Source organism: Herpailurus yagouaroundi, unplaced genomic scaffold, assembly GCF_014898765.1.
Source record: "Herpailurus yagouaroundi ecotype Mexico unplaced genomic scaffold, PumYag 77, whole genome shotgun sequence".
Classification (NCBI taxonomy): Eukaryota; Metazoa; Chordata; class Mammalia; order Carnivora; family Felidae; genus Herpailurus; species Herpailurus yagouaroundi.
Window position 1 is genome coordinate 59,036,935 of NW_024412388.1, and position 12,678 is coordinate 59,049,612.

At 37.3% G+C, this 12,678-nt stretch overlaps 1 long non-coding RNA gene across 1 annotated transcript in view; it reads left to right on the forward strand.

Moving 5' to 3' along the window:
- The window catches only part of LOC121027311 (uncharacterized), a 211,178-nt gene that overhangs the window by 142,466 nt on the left and 56,034 nt on the right, over window positions 1–12,678 (forward strand). Inside the window, exon 2 of the long non-coding RNA XR_005788659.1 lies at window positions 10,918–11,012. This is a non-coding gene — a long non-coding RNA (uncharacterized LOC121027311). The remainder of the gene's footprint in view (window positions 1–10,917; window positions 11,013–12,678) is intronic.

Sequence of the window (12,678 nt, forward strand, 5' to 3'; positions counted from 1 at the left end):
GAAATGACCTATTTTTACTGAAAACTAATTATATTTCCCAAAACAAAAAAAAAATTAGGAGGAAAGTGGCATTGTTTAACATTTGTGCGGGTCTTTTGATGGCTTAATAGAAGACAGCTAGAGTCTTGTATCTGCTTTTGCATTCATTCTGTTACATCACTGCATTTAATATTGACTCTGCATAACAGTGCTGTTCACTCATGAGAGAATGAAAAAGAAAGGAAGATACCATTTTAAAATTATTATTAAGACAGTTTTGACTTACAGATCGCCTGAGTGGGTCTTGGGGACTTCTAGGGGTCTCAGGACTACATTTGAGAATGGCTGGGTTGGTCAATAAACTTAATGGCACAAGGAATGTCCTATCAATGCTGTTTGGTTGATAGCACAATAGTATTCATGGCTAAGATGATCCAAGCTTAAAGAAAATAGACTATTTAGTAGCATAAGGTATTGGAATGCATAAATATCCATTTAGATTTATAAGTTCTAAAACTTTCACACAAGCTGTGGAAAAGGTCAGGGACCTTTGTCACTACTGACATGCAGAGATAAGAAATAATAATAGTCCTTTCTCCTGATTTTTTTTCACTTGGAGCCTTATCTGATTGCTTCCATAAGCCATTTAACAGAGTGATTGTTGTGAGATTCAAATATATATTCCTTTCTGGTTTTCAGCCTCAACAAACCCATCAGGCATATAGTATGTAAATGAATCTATTGGAGCCTAACTGGCTTTCTTTTCTAGAGGTTTCCAGAAAGTCCAAATCTCCCCCTTTTCTCTGCTTGCTATTTGAAGTATGTGGATTGTGACGGTTAGGAGAGTGGTGTACTCCAAGTTTCTTGAAGCCTTAGTTTATTGTAGACTGTGTATTTTGGCAAGCTTCTTGAGAGCACATAGCCTGGCTTGCCACCAGTGTGAAAGTCCCACAGTATCCCTGGGCACTCTTCCTTTCCTGCTTCCCATCAGACTCATTAGGTTCCCATGGAAACATTGTTGAGGCTCAAAGTAGGCCAGATCTACCCCCCCACCCCAATCCACCCACCCAGGAACACAGTCGCCTAATCACCTCTCCTCAGAGTACAACCTGCTTTCTTCTACCCCACTTGGTTTTCTCTTATCCTCTGCCCAAGGAGTTCCTTAATTGCCTGGTGCAGCTCATTCACAATAGTCTCTGTTAGTCGTATTTGGCTACCCCTGAAGCTAGTTTGGCACATAATAAACCTTGAAAATAAATGTGATACCAGTGTTGCCAATATTGATAGGATTTTACAAAATCCATAAAACTCATTATTATTATTTTTAAAATTTTTAACGTTTATTTATTTTTCAGAGACAGACAGAGCATAAGCAGGGGAGAGGCAGAGAGAGAGGAAGGGAGACACAGAATCTGAAGCGGGCTCCAGGCTCTGAGCTGTGAGCACAGAGCCCGATGCGGAGCTTACCTCACAAACTGTGAGATCATGACCTGAGCTGAAATCGGATACTTAACTGACTGAGTTACCCAGGCGCTCCTAAAACTCATTATTTTTGATGCTAGGCCTCAAATTAAATTAAAAAATCAAAAATTTTTAAATTAAATCAAAAATTTTAATACACTTGGGGCACCTGGGTGGCTCAGTCAGTTGAGCATCTGACCCTTTTGGCGCAGGTCATGATCCCAGGGTCGTGAGATCGAGCCCCACATCAGGCTCTGCGCTGAGAGTGGAGCCTGCTTAAGATTCTCTCTCTCTTTCTCTCTCTTCCTTTCAAATAAGAAAATAAATAAAAGATAAAAATGTAATACACTCATATCATTCATAAGACTCTTAGAACACTGTGGTAAAATGTGAAATGGCAGTTGTCATATATTCATAAAAATAACTAACATTTGTGTCACTCTCTAGTCAGAAAGTTCTTTCACAGATGTAGTTTCACTTAATTCACAAGAAATGCTCTTTCAGGCAGTTGTAATCCCTATTTTACAGATGAGGGGGAAAATTGTGTCTTGAGTAATTGAGGCAGGTTTCTGGAGTAACTGACAAAGCTGCACCTCAATCACAGGTATTCAGATTCAAAACCTAGTACCCTTTCTGCCCTATTGGTGTTTTGCACATTTCAGTTATTTGCATATAATTTTAATGTATTTACTATGTCTATGTACTTGAGTGTGCTATATCCATGAATGTAAATGTTTTATTTTGTTACTTAAATAAGTGTATATTGAAAAGTAGCTTGGTATTACTGTAGTTTAAAGGAATAATGTAGTAATAATATAGTTTTATTTTGCTTTAAAACAAACTATAAAAATAAAGACAATAAACATAAAACAAAATTATTAAATTTTGGTAAGAGACTGTTGCCTACTAAAACACTTGAGGTCTCATATTCCCGCTGTTAAAAAGGGAAGATAGCATGAGATTAAGAAGATATTAAAGTCACACAAACACCAAACTGGAGCAGTCTCTTGGAGGACTGAAAAGAAATTGAACATGGAAAACTTGAGTGATACACTATGTAAAATTATTTCAGTGAGCATGCTGTCAGGCACCGACTTATAGTATGGTGTATCTGAAAAAGTAACATAAGAAAAGACACCAAGTTAGAGACAAGGCCAAGTTTACCAAAAAGTAATCGTAAATTGTAATTAAAAATAACTGGTAAGAATGTCACTCCAAATCATCTAAAGATGAATTGTGTTTGTCTAGGAGGAAGGGAGGTGAATAACATTCAGATGGCATTTCAAAGGATTTTCTTTATAGGAGAGACCCATGTATAGTAATAATTCCAGTTTGGAAAGAAGATAGGATGGGCCCATTTCTCTTAATCTTTCTCACGTCAGAACACTGCTGGGCTAAACGGAAGGAAGCTGCTGTAGTTTTCCAGGCTCCTCAGGGCTGCTGGGCACGCATAGAGGGTCAGGATCTCTGGTCACTTGAAAACCCTCTGTGGCTCACCAGGGCACAGCAGCACACTGGTATGCTGCCACAGACCGATGAGAGGACCACAGGATAAGGAGAGATAAAACATGACAGCAAAGAAGTCACAATTTCTTCCAGAAACGTCTATGGGGAATCTTCTATGAGCAAGGCACTTTAATAGGTACTAGGGGTATGTGACAGATTCATATTGGCAGAATATCAGTTTTACCATGGAGGAAACCACGTTAAGGACCTACAACTTGTGGCATATAGCAACAATGGTAAGCTTACAAGTATCCAAGAAATGACTACCATATATTTCTCTAACAAATTTATTTGTTTGTTTTATATACTTTATGAGTCCTTCACTTCATTGTATGCATTTCAGTTCTTCCAATGGCCTCATAAAAGAGTCAGTAAAAATGTTAATCTAAGCTCCTTTCTTCATTTAGAAAGTCAAAGTTCACTGGGTACTAACAGTAGAAGAAGCATCTTACTGGTGCCTAATACGAAGTCTTTTAACCTTATCAGTCCCACAGAATCAGAATACTAATCTCACTTTACAAATTTTGATTAAAGAAAAGAAGTGAAACAACGGACAAAAACCCAGCGTTCAGATGGAGGCATTTCTGACTTCAAAGCCAATCTCCTTTCACTATGATGTACTGCAGGTTTGAAATCTGTCTCTATCAATCTTAATCTTGACTTAATGCAACACAAACAGCAAATTATCCAGTGGAGTTACCATAATTAGTTAATTATGTTCCTCCTTTACATACTTCACAAACTGAAACCTAGACACAAGACAGAAGTAAACACACACACACACACACACACACACACCCCTATGCACATGCATTAAGAATATAAGTTGTAATAATACTGTAATTTAAAAATATAAAATCATCTATTCATGTAAAAATTGGTGTTTTCAGTAGAGACCTCCAAAAATCCTTCAATTATTCATCAACAAATAGTTACAGGATCCCAATAAAATGAAAATTCCCTGACAGATACACTTAAAGTTACATACTGGGGCCTCTTGTGAATGTCTCCACTCTCAAACACTTTTAATAGATTTTTGATTGAACTCTTGAGCCTCAGTAACAAAAGGTATTCAAAATAAACCAGGACAGTGTTTCTCAAACCTCAGTGTGCCAGTTTTGATTCAATAGGTCTGAGATAAGGTCCAGAATTCTGCATTTGCACTACTGTCATGGGTGAGACCCAAACTACTGGTGTTGGGGCCACATTCTGGGAGTAAGGGACATGCCAATCAAAATGTGGTCTATAGACCAGTGAAATGTTGGTTACTGGTATACAATGGATTAAATACAGAAACTTGAAGTAAGCATTTAAAATTCATTTTGACAGAGTAATTTTATGTCTACTGAATATGATAAAATAAAATTGGGGCTTGTAATTTATATGTCTTTGTTTTTCTTAATTTCATTAGAAATTTTTATTAGAGGGGCTCATGGGTGGCTCAGTTGGTTGTGTCTGACTCATGATCTCAGCTCAGGTCATGATCTCATGGTTCGTGAGTTCAAGCCCCACATTAGGCTTTATGTGGAGCCTGCTTGTGATTCTTTCTCTCTTCCCTCTCTCTCTGCCCCTACCCTGCTTGCTCTATGTCTCAAAATAAATAAATCAACTTTAAAAAAGAAAAATTTTTATTATATTTTACAAAAATTTTGGTCTTTGACAGTCTGGATATATATTAATGGTCCTTTATCACAAATGATTTGAGAAGAACTGTCCCTGGCTCTTGAAACACAATAAAATTGAATAAATGTGACAAGCAAACATAAAAACACAAGACAGAATGTGTTGGACAAGAATTGAGGAGTTTTGAGGGTTTGGAGAAGTGAAAATAGAATGACCTGGCATTTATGGAACACCTGTTTATATGGAACACACACACACACACACACACACACACATATATATATGGAACACCATACACTATACTAACACCTTAACATTTAGCACACACAGCACCCCATTTTAAAAATGAGGAAATTGAAGAATCAGTGAGATTAAGTAACTCAAGTCAAGAAAGGGAAGGGTCCAAAATAAACCCTAGCTATGGATCTTCGTATTTTTAACACCCTCCCTACATTCTACTAGGATCACACAATATGAGTCTCACCTTCCGAAATTAAACTCCAGACACTTTGTTTCTAATCTTCATTATAGCCAGGGTGCAGGCAGGTGTGATCTATGCTTCATATTGTGAGGGTGGGGAATTCAGAGACTGGAGACATGGACACCAGACTAAGGATAGTGCAGAAGACATTGTTGGTGTCTATTATGGGTTGAATTTGGGTTGAATTGTGAACTCCACCCTGCCATCAACTTCATATATTGAAGTCTTAACCCCTATTACCTCAGAATGTTACATTATTTGGAAATAGGATGATTGGAGAGGTAATTAGTTAAGATGAGGTCATACTAGGGTGGGCCCCTAATCCAATATGACTGGTGTCCTTACAGGGAGGGGAAATTTGCACATAGACACACAAAAGGGAAATGCCATGTGAAGATGGAGGCAGAGATGGCGATGATGCTGGAGAAGTCGAAGAACATCCAAGATCACCAGCAAACCACCAAAAGCTAAGAGAGAGGCATGGGAAGGATTTTCCCTCACTGCTCTCAGAAGGAACTGACCCCGAGACACCTTGGTCTCAGATTTCTAGCTTTCAGAGCCGTAAGACAGTAAATTTCTGTTGTTTAAGCACATATTGTTCAACATTTTCTAGAAGTAATATTTAAGCTATCAAATTGAAAAGTCTTACTGAGTGTGGAGGAGGATTAAAAAAAAAAAAGAAAAAGAAAAAACCACCCAGGAATATCATAGTGAGATGGCAGAACATCAATGATACTAAGAAATATCTTAAAAATTATCAGAACAGAAAGAGAGCTTTTGAGTTTAATCCTGGAGTAATTCTATAGGGCCCAAGGAAAGGGCAGAAACAGGAGCAAAAAAGCTACTTTCAGAGTGAGAGGGGCAATACCTTTATCTCAACTTCACTTTGGCTACAGTCAGGCTACACAGTGGCTTGGGAACCTCTCATCTAGCCATAGAAGGCAAATGTAGGACTAGAGAATCCAAACAGAGCTGCATGTGTGCATGCACACACACAAGGTGGGGAAGAGGGAATCTTCTCTTCATATTTAGTTGTTTCTGCCCTCCTGGGTATGTTGGAAAGAACAGAGCTCAATGTATCAGTATATATTCAATTCAGTATCATGTATATTACATATCTAAACCAGTTGCTACTCTAGGTCTATAAACGCAAACATAAATGGCATGGTTTCTTCCTCTGTTCACGGAAAATTTGACTCTGTCATACTATTTATTACAACTGTATGAAAAAAATACAATTTTTGAAGGTAGTCTGTTCAGTTTAAGTTTCTCTGGGATTTGAGGATATTTGTTGGAACCTTTCTAGAATGTAGACATTTATTCTGGAACTTTGCTAAATGCCTTTTCATCCCATTTTGGTAAGTTGGTTAAAAAAATATAAATTCTTGGACCCACATGATTCTTATTTAGGAATCAATACAATTGCTTTAATTTTCTTGTAAGCACTTTATGGAGGCAGATAAAGTATGATCTATAAACTGAGTACACCTGAGCATCAGGGTAAAATTTCAAAACTGAGGCATTCCCGAATTTACTTTTAGTGTGCAAAGTAAATGTGCTTCCGAATTAAAAAGAAACAACCATAGAGGAAGTCAAATATTTTCTATTCAGTAAGACATTGATACTGAAAAGAGAAGAGGTGATAATAATCCATTAAGGAATTTCTTTAAAATCTCTACATACATTACTGCTCATACTTTTATTTTTCATCCTTGCCACAGTTAGTTTATAGATTGTTTTATATACATACTTCAGTGGGAAGTTTGTTTCAAGTTTCAGTAACTGGCTAAATAATCAGTGCCTTATATACAAAAGAAAAGTTTCCTATGGAGGAATTGTTTTTCCTTTTTGAATGACTTTTTTGTTGGTGGTGGTGATATACTTCAAAGTGCTCCAAGAGTTATGTGTGGGTATTTTCTCCATCAACGCCAAATTTATGTCCTTGTTATGGCCTTAACGAATAATGCTAATACATTGTAATAATACAAAGTAAAAAAAACAAAAAAACAAAAAACGAAGACCTAGTTTAAGACCTACAGTCATCATTCAACCATTTCTTTTTAGTGCCAGTAGGACTAACAATGGAGTTTATAATTCATGATAAGGATAATAACTAATAATGTTATCTTTATAAAAAATGATGATGGAAGAATGTTAAACATTTTATTCCTGTAAAGAAGACAATGAAGGGGCGCCTGGCTGGCTCAGTCAGTGGAGCATAAGACTCTTGATCTCAGGGTTGTAAGTTTGAGCCCCACGTCGGGTGTAGAGATTCCTTAAAAATAAAATCTTAAAAAAAGAAGACAATGAAAATAAGAAGTGAGTTAATGTAAGAGGTTAGTTAAGAATGGTTATTTCAGGGGTGTCTGGGTGGCTCAGTTGGTTAAGTGTCTGACTCTGGCTCAGGCCATGATCTCATAGTTTGTGAGTCCAAGTGCTGGAACCTGCTTCAGATTCTGTATCTCCCTTTCTCTGCCCCTCACCTGCTTGTGCTCTCTCTCCCTCAAAGAATAAATAAATATTTTTTAAAAAATTTTTAAAAAGAATGCCTACTTCACTTTTATTTTTCTTGAGCCTTAAAAATATCTAAACCATAAGGAAGAGAGAGGGAGAGAGAGAAAGGGAGAGGGAGAAGGAAAGAGAAGGAAGGGAGAGGGAGAGATCAGCTATGATGGAACATGAGCATTGGAATAGTGGAAAGAGTAGGTACTTTGGAATTAGAAGGCATGGCACTTAATTCTTGGGCACAGAGATGTTTGGAGAGGATGTTTATGGTCTCTGAATTTCAATTTTCCTAGCTGTAAGGTATAAAAATATAAGACAGTGTGACAAAAGCCTTTGTAAACCATCAAACACTATACAAATGACAGTTACCATTCTTCAGACTTGCAGAGAGAATGTAAAAACCTTTGTGCTAATAGAAGGGAGCCAAATCTGCGACATCACTGAGCCAAATCACCCAGATGCAGATGAACAACCAGGCCACTCTGGAGGAAAGTCACACCGAAGCTGCTAAAACACATGTGTCACACAGGAAATGCCCCGGGGAGAGCAAGCTATGTCTGTTTGGGAGGCTTTCTTAGGTGATGATTGAGCAGCTATTGATGGCATACTTTCTAGTGTTGTTCATAATGAGAAAAAAAATCTATGTGAGGGCTTTGGACGATGGGATTCAAAGGCAGGGAACTAGAAGCAAGAGGGTCTATTCTTTCTGCAAAGAGTCTCTCAAGAGAATGTTGTGGTAATAAATTGAGAAATAATATAAAATGCTCATATGGTACAGAGACCACTCCTTGTCTCCTACCATCAGAGCCATGATGATCACACTACTGCCGTGCTTTGAAAAGAAAGGATGAGAGATGATGCACCATTCTGCTCAATTGCAGCTTTCCCCTCTGCAAATTGCAGTTTTTCCACTCTTTCCCCTCCAAAATACTGATTTCAAATGTCACCTGTCCTCATAGTCTAGACATCTATTTATAATTATACTTAGAGAAGTTCTTTAAACAGCTGAAATCATCTTTCTTCGCTTATGTTCTATCTCTCCTTCCCACTAGAATATAATCACCAAGAAGCTACAGACTTATCTTGACGGTGTATCTTCATTGCCTAGAGCAGTGTCTAACACATTATAGGCCTTAAAAAAAATGATGAGTGAATAAATGAAGAAAGTGACAATATTTGGTTACAGTGCAGATACAGACAATTACCCAAAAGGAAATGATATGAGCTTATGATTGTCAACATGCATGGATGGATTCAGATGATATAAAACATTTGTTTTCCCCAAAATTCCACAGTGATGCCTCTCTGTGGGTAGCTACTAATCTCGTTGAAGTCTAGTCTCCATCCTTATTTTACCCCCTTTTCCTCCTCCTCCCATCTTTCCTCCTGTCTTTGCATCCTTTTGCCCTTTCCCTCACCACCAAATCAATAGTCTCGTTTGTAGCCTGGAGATGAGTTCCAGCTTCCATCAGGGACAGACAATGGTTGGTCCTAATTTCCCAACTAGAAGTAGGCTCAAGTCTTTCAGCCTTAAGGTAGAAATAACTAAAGAAAGAATTTTTCTTGCTCTGTTCATTGCACTTCCATAGCAATTTCCATAGGATATTATGCTAACAGTGTCTGTTACTTTTCTTTAAATCACAGATGAGGAAGATAAGGGGTAAAAGGAAAGGGCTGGAAGCTGGAGGGGTATAGAAAAGCCCACTGTGTGACATGAGCTGATCTCATAGGGATGGCAACTCAAGAACTCTTGAGTCCTTTACAACAGTGCTTTTTAAATTTTAATGTGCATAGTAATCACCTGAATATTGTTTGTAGATTTTGATTCAGGAGTTCCAGTGTGGGGCTCAAGAGTCTGCACTTCTTAAAAGCAGCCAGGTGGTCCATGGGTCCATGTTTTAGTCAATCTCTAAAGAGAAATCTTTTCAGTTTGTACCCCTGCTTTAAAACAGCATTATGTAAGAGAAAGAGCAAGATGAATTTGGAATCAGCTAGAACTGGATTTGAAATCTGGCTCCACTAATTCCTTAAAAGATGTTGGGCGAGGATTATTTTTAAAGTATCACTTCTCTAAGCCTCAGTATCATCTGGAATAAGGGGATGATAATATCTGTCTTACAGGATTGCTATAAAAATTAAATGAATTTCGGTGTTGTTTTTTTTTTTTTCAGAGAGCACTTTAGCATGGGGTCTAGACTGCTCTCTTTCTGCCCATTTTGAATTCTTCAAAATGGCATATGAGGACTGTCACAATTCAGCCCCAAGTTCTATTTCAAACTTTATCTGCTTCTTGATAAGTGAAACCATCTATACCCATACAGCTTGCTCTCCACATTAACATAATTTTACTTTTCAACTTCTGCCTTACCTAACTTTATATTCCAGGACATGTTTGCTCAGAAAGATTAAGTTGAAACTATTATCTATTTCAGACCCTCTTGAATTTATTTACTGAAATACTCAATTTGTTCTAATTAGATAAATACCCTCTTGTTAGAAGAATAGATCACTCAATGGGGCTCGTCAAATTATGTTTAATCTTCAAAGATTCTCTTCAAAGTCCCCACCTTGTTTTATCCATTAATCTTATGCTGTTATATTATGAACATTGTTCAGTACCAATCAGACTCCCTCATTGAAAAATATGCGTTATATTAGATCCCCAAACCTTACAAATGCGGTTTTGCTCCCTGCTTCCAAGATGCTACTACAATTCTGTCACAGTCGTAAATGGCTCCTCTTACCACAGTAAGCAAGACACTTGTATTTGCTTGATCAATCAAACAGGTTATTTCACTGTTCTTTTCAGAAAGTTGGAAGTCAATAATCTCTTGTACGAAAATGATTATTCACACAAATGTAATTAATTACTTGTTATTTCTTGAAGGTATTATACTTTCTCATAGTTTGTGCTTTTGTACTATTGATTCCTTTTTCCTAGAATATCATCACCTTGTCTTTTATGTAAGTTTCAAGGCTCCAGCTAAATGTTGCTTCCTCTTTATCGAAAAGCTAACTAACAACATGGATCTGCCATGCTTCTGTGCTTCCATAGCATTTAGAATGCCTTTTCTATAATATCCTATTGTTTTCTGATTGCTTGGGAACACACTTTTCTTTCCTAAAGACATTGTGCTCCCTGAATGTAGGTATTGTGCCATTTCCACCTCTATCTGCGCCTTGAATAATGAAAGAAGATTACTAATTGATCAATAGATGTTTGTTGAATGTCGAATGAAAAACATTTAGCTGAACTATTAGAGAAAGAAATGAGATAAAGAAATTTTTGTCAAAAGGAACTTGGGTTTATTTTCATAAGGATATCTTGTATATCCTCAATTGCACTTTCCTTTTTGTTCTAGATAACCCTCTGATGGCTCTGAGGAATGTTAACCTCTGGAGTAGCAGCTCTCAACAAAACATGGTCCTGCTGATGTTTCATGCCTCTGTCGAAAAGGTAATTTCTCATTTCCCTTTCATCTAGTAATTATAGATGACAATTAAGAGCTTGCAGTTGGTCCAGCCCTTCTATGAGCATAGCAGATGGTTTATTTCCTGTCTTCAGGAAAATTTTATCTCCTCTGGCATCAAGTCTGGATATAAATGTTGTCAGTTTTATGATATGAAATAGGGGGTCAGCATTTTGTTTAGCCCAATAAGACCTGGAAGAAAGACTAAGTTTTATAGTGTTGTGAAATCCATGATGGCTGATAACAACGTATCCTGACATCGTTATGTGTCTGTTAAAGTAGTATTACTCGTGTGCATAGCAATGCTTTATTGGATAGCCACAATTAATCCAACATGTGGGCTATTAAAGGTAGCAATAGGATTTTCAAAATTTCCATCTACACGAAAATCTAGAAGTTCCAAAACAGTGTCAGAGTTCATGGCTAACAGGTTTTGACAAGAGCTAAGCTAACGTTTGCATTAGTGAAGCATTTCCTAGGTAACAGCATATTGAGACATCAGCATTGTTGAGGGAAAAAGTAAAATCTAAAGAGTATTTATGACAAACAGTTAGCCTGGGTTGGTATTCCACACTAGCAGTAGGCTGCTTTTGAAAAGAATGCAAAACTATGTATATTGTATCTCAGTTCCTGATCACTTTGGGTCGGTTGGAGGCATAATTACTTAATAAAAAAAATTCAGTGTTCAGTAGTGAGCCTCAGCCATGTTCCTACCTTTGACTGTCGTCTAAGAATGAAAGAAATAACCTTTCTTATTATATAAGCTAGTTAGCCCACTCAGCACCCTGGGTAATATTTGTTTCATATCATAATGACAATAAACATTGTAACTTATTTGTGTTGAGTCCCAATGATTCTGCTTTCTGTGTGGCTTGTGTTAATCACATTTTCAGGAATGTGGGTAGTAATCATAATGGTTTATTATAAACATATTACAATGTTGCCTTTAACATTCATGACCTGTGTGATCCTTGAACAATTCTGGGAGGTAGGAATGTACCCGTTTTACAGAGGAGGTGGAGAGTCAGCCAGAAGAAATGACTTTGCATAGGTCACATGGTTGGTGAATGGAGGAGCTAGTGCCAGAACTCCGAGCTCCTGTCTTGCAGAAACGGTGTCCTCTGTCCTACAATACACAGATCCCTGTTAATGTATTTTAAAACAATTCCAGAAGAGATGTTGCAGACCCTTCACACGGAATGTGATCAATGGTTATTTTGAGGAGGCTGCACTAATATAACATTAGTTTTAATTGTGTTCTCCATTTGAGAACAGTAATCATGAAGAGAAATGAAAAGACTGAGTTCAGGATTGATTTTCTTGTGTTTGCAGCAACGATTGCAGCTTCAAGAATTCTGGAGACAGGCTTTTTTCAGAGATTGTTTTGACTTCTCTGTGTCAGAGTATTAAAGACAATCTCAGCGTTCGGTGCAATATTAATTATACGGGGTTTGAACTCAAACCTTCTCTATGGATGTGCCTGCACATTACAAACAGAGTGTCAGGACAGATAAATACATACTCATGTGTAGCATAATACAAATAATTAATGATACAGATTAACAGTTTCTAAGCGTTAGATTGTGCCAGCTCTTACGTGGATACTTGTTTGACATGTAGTTTTCGGTTTCTATTTACAATACTACATCGTAT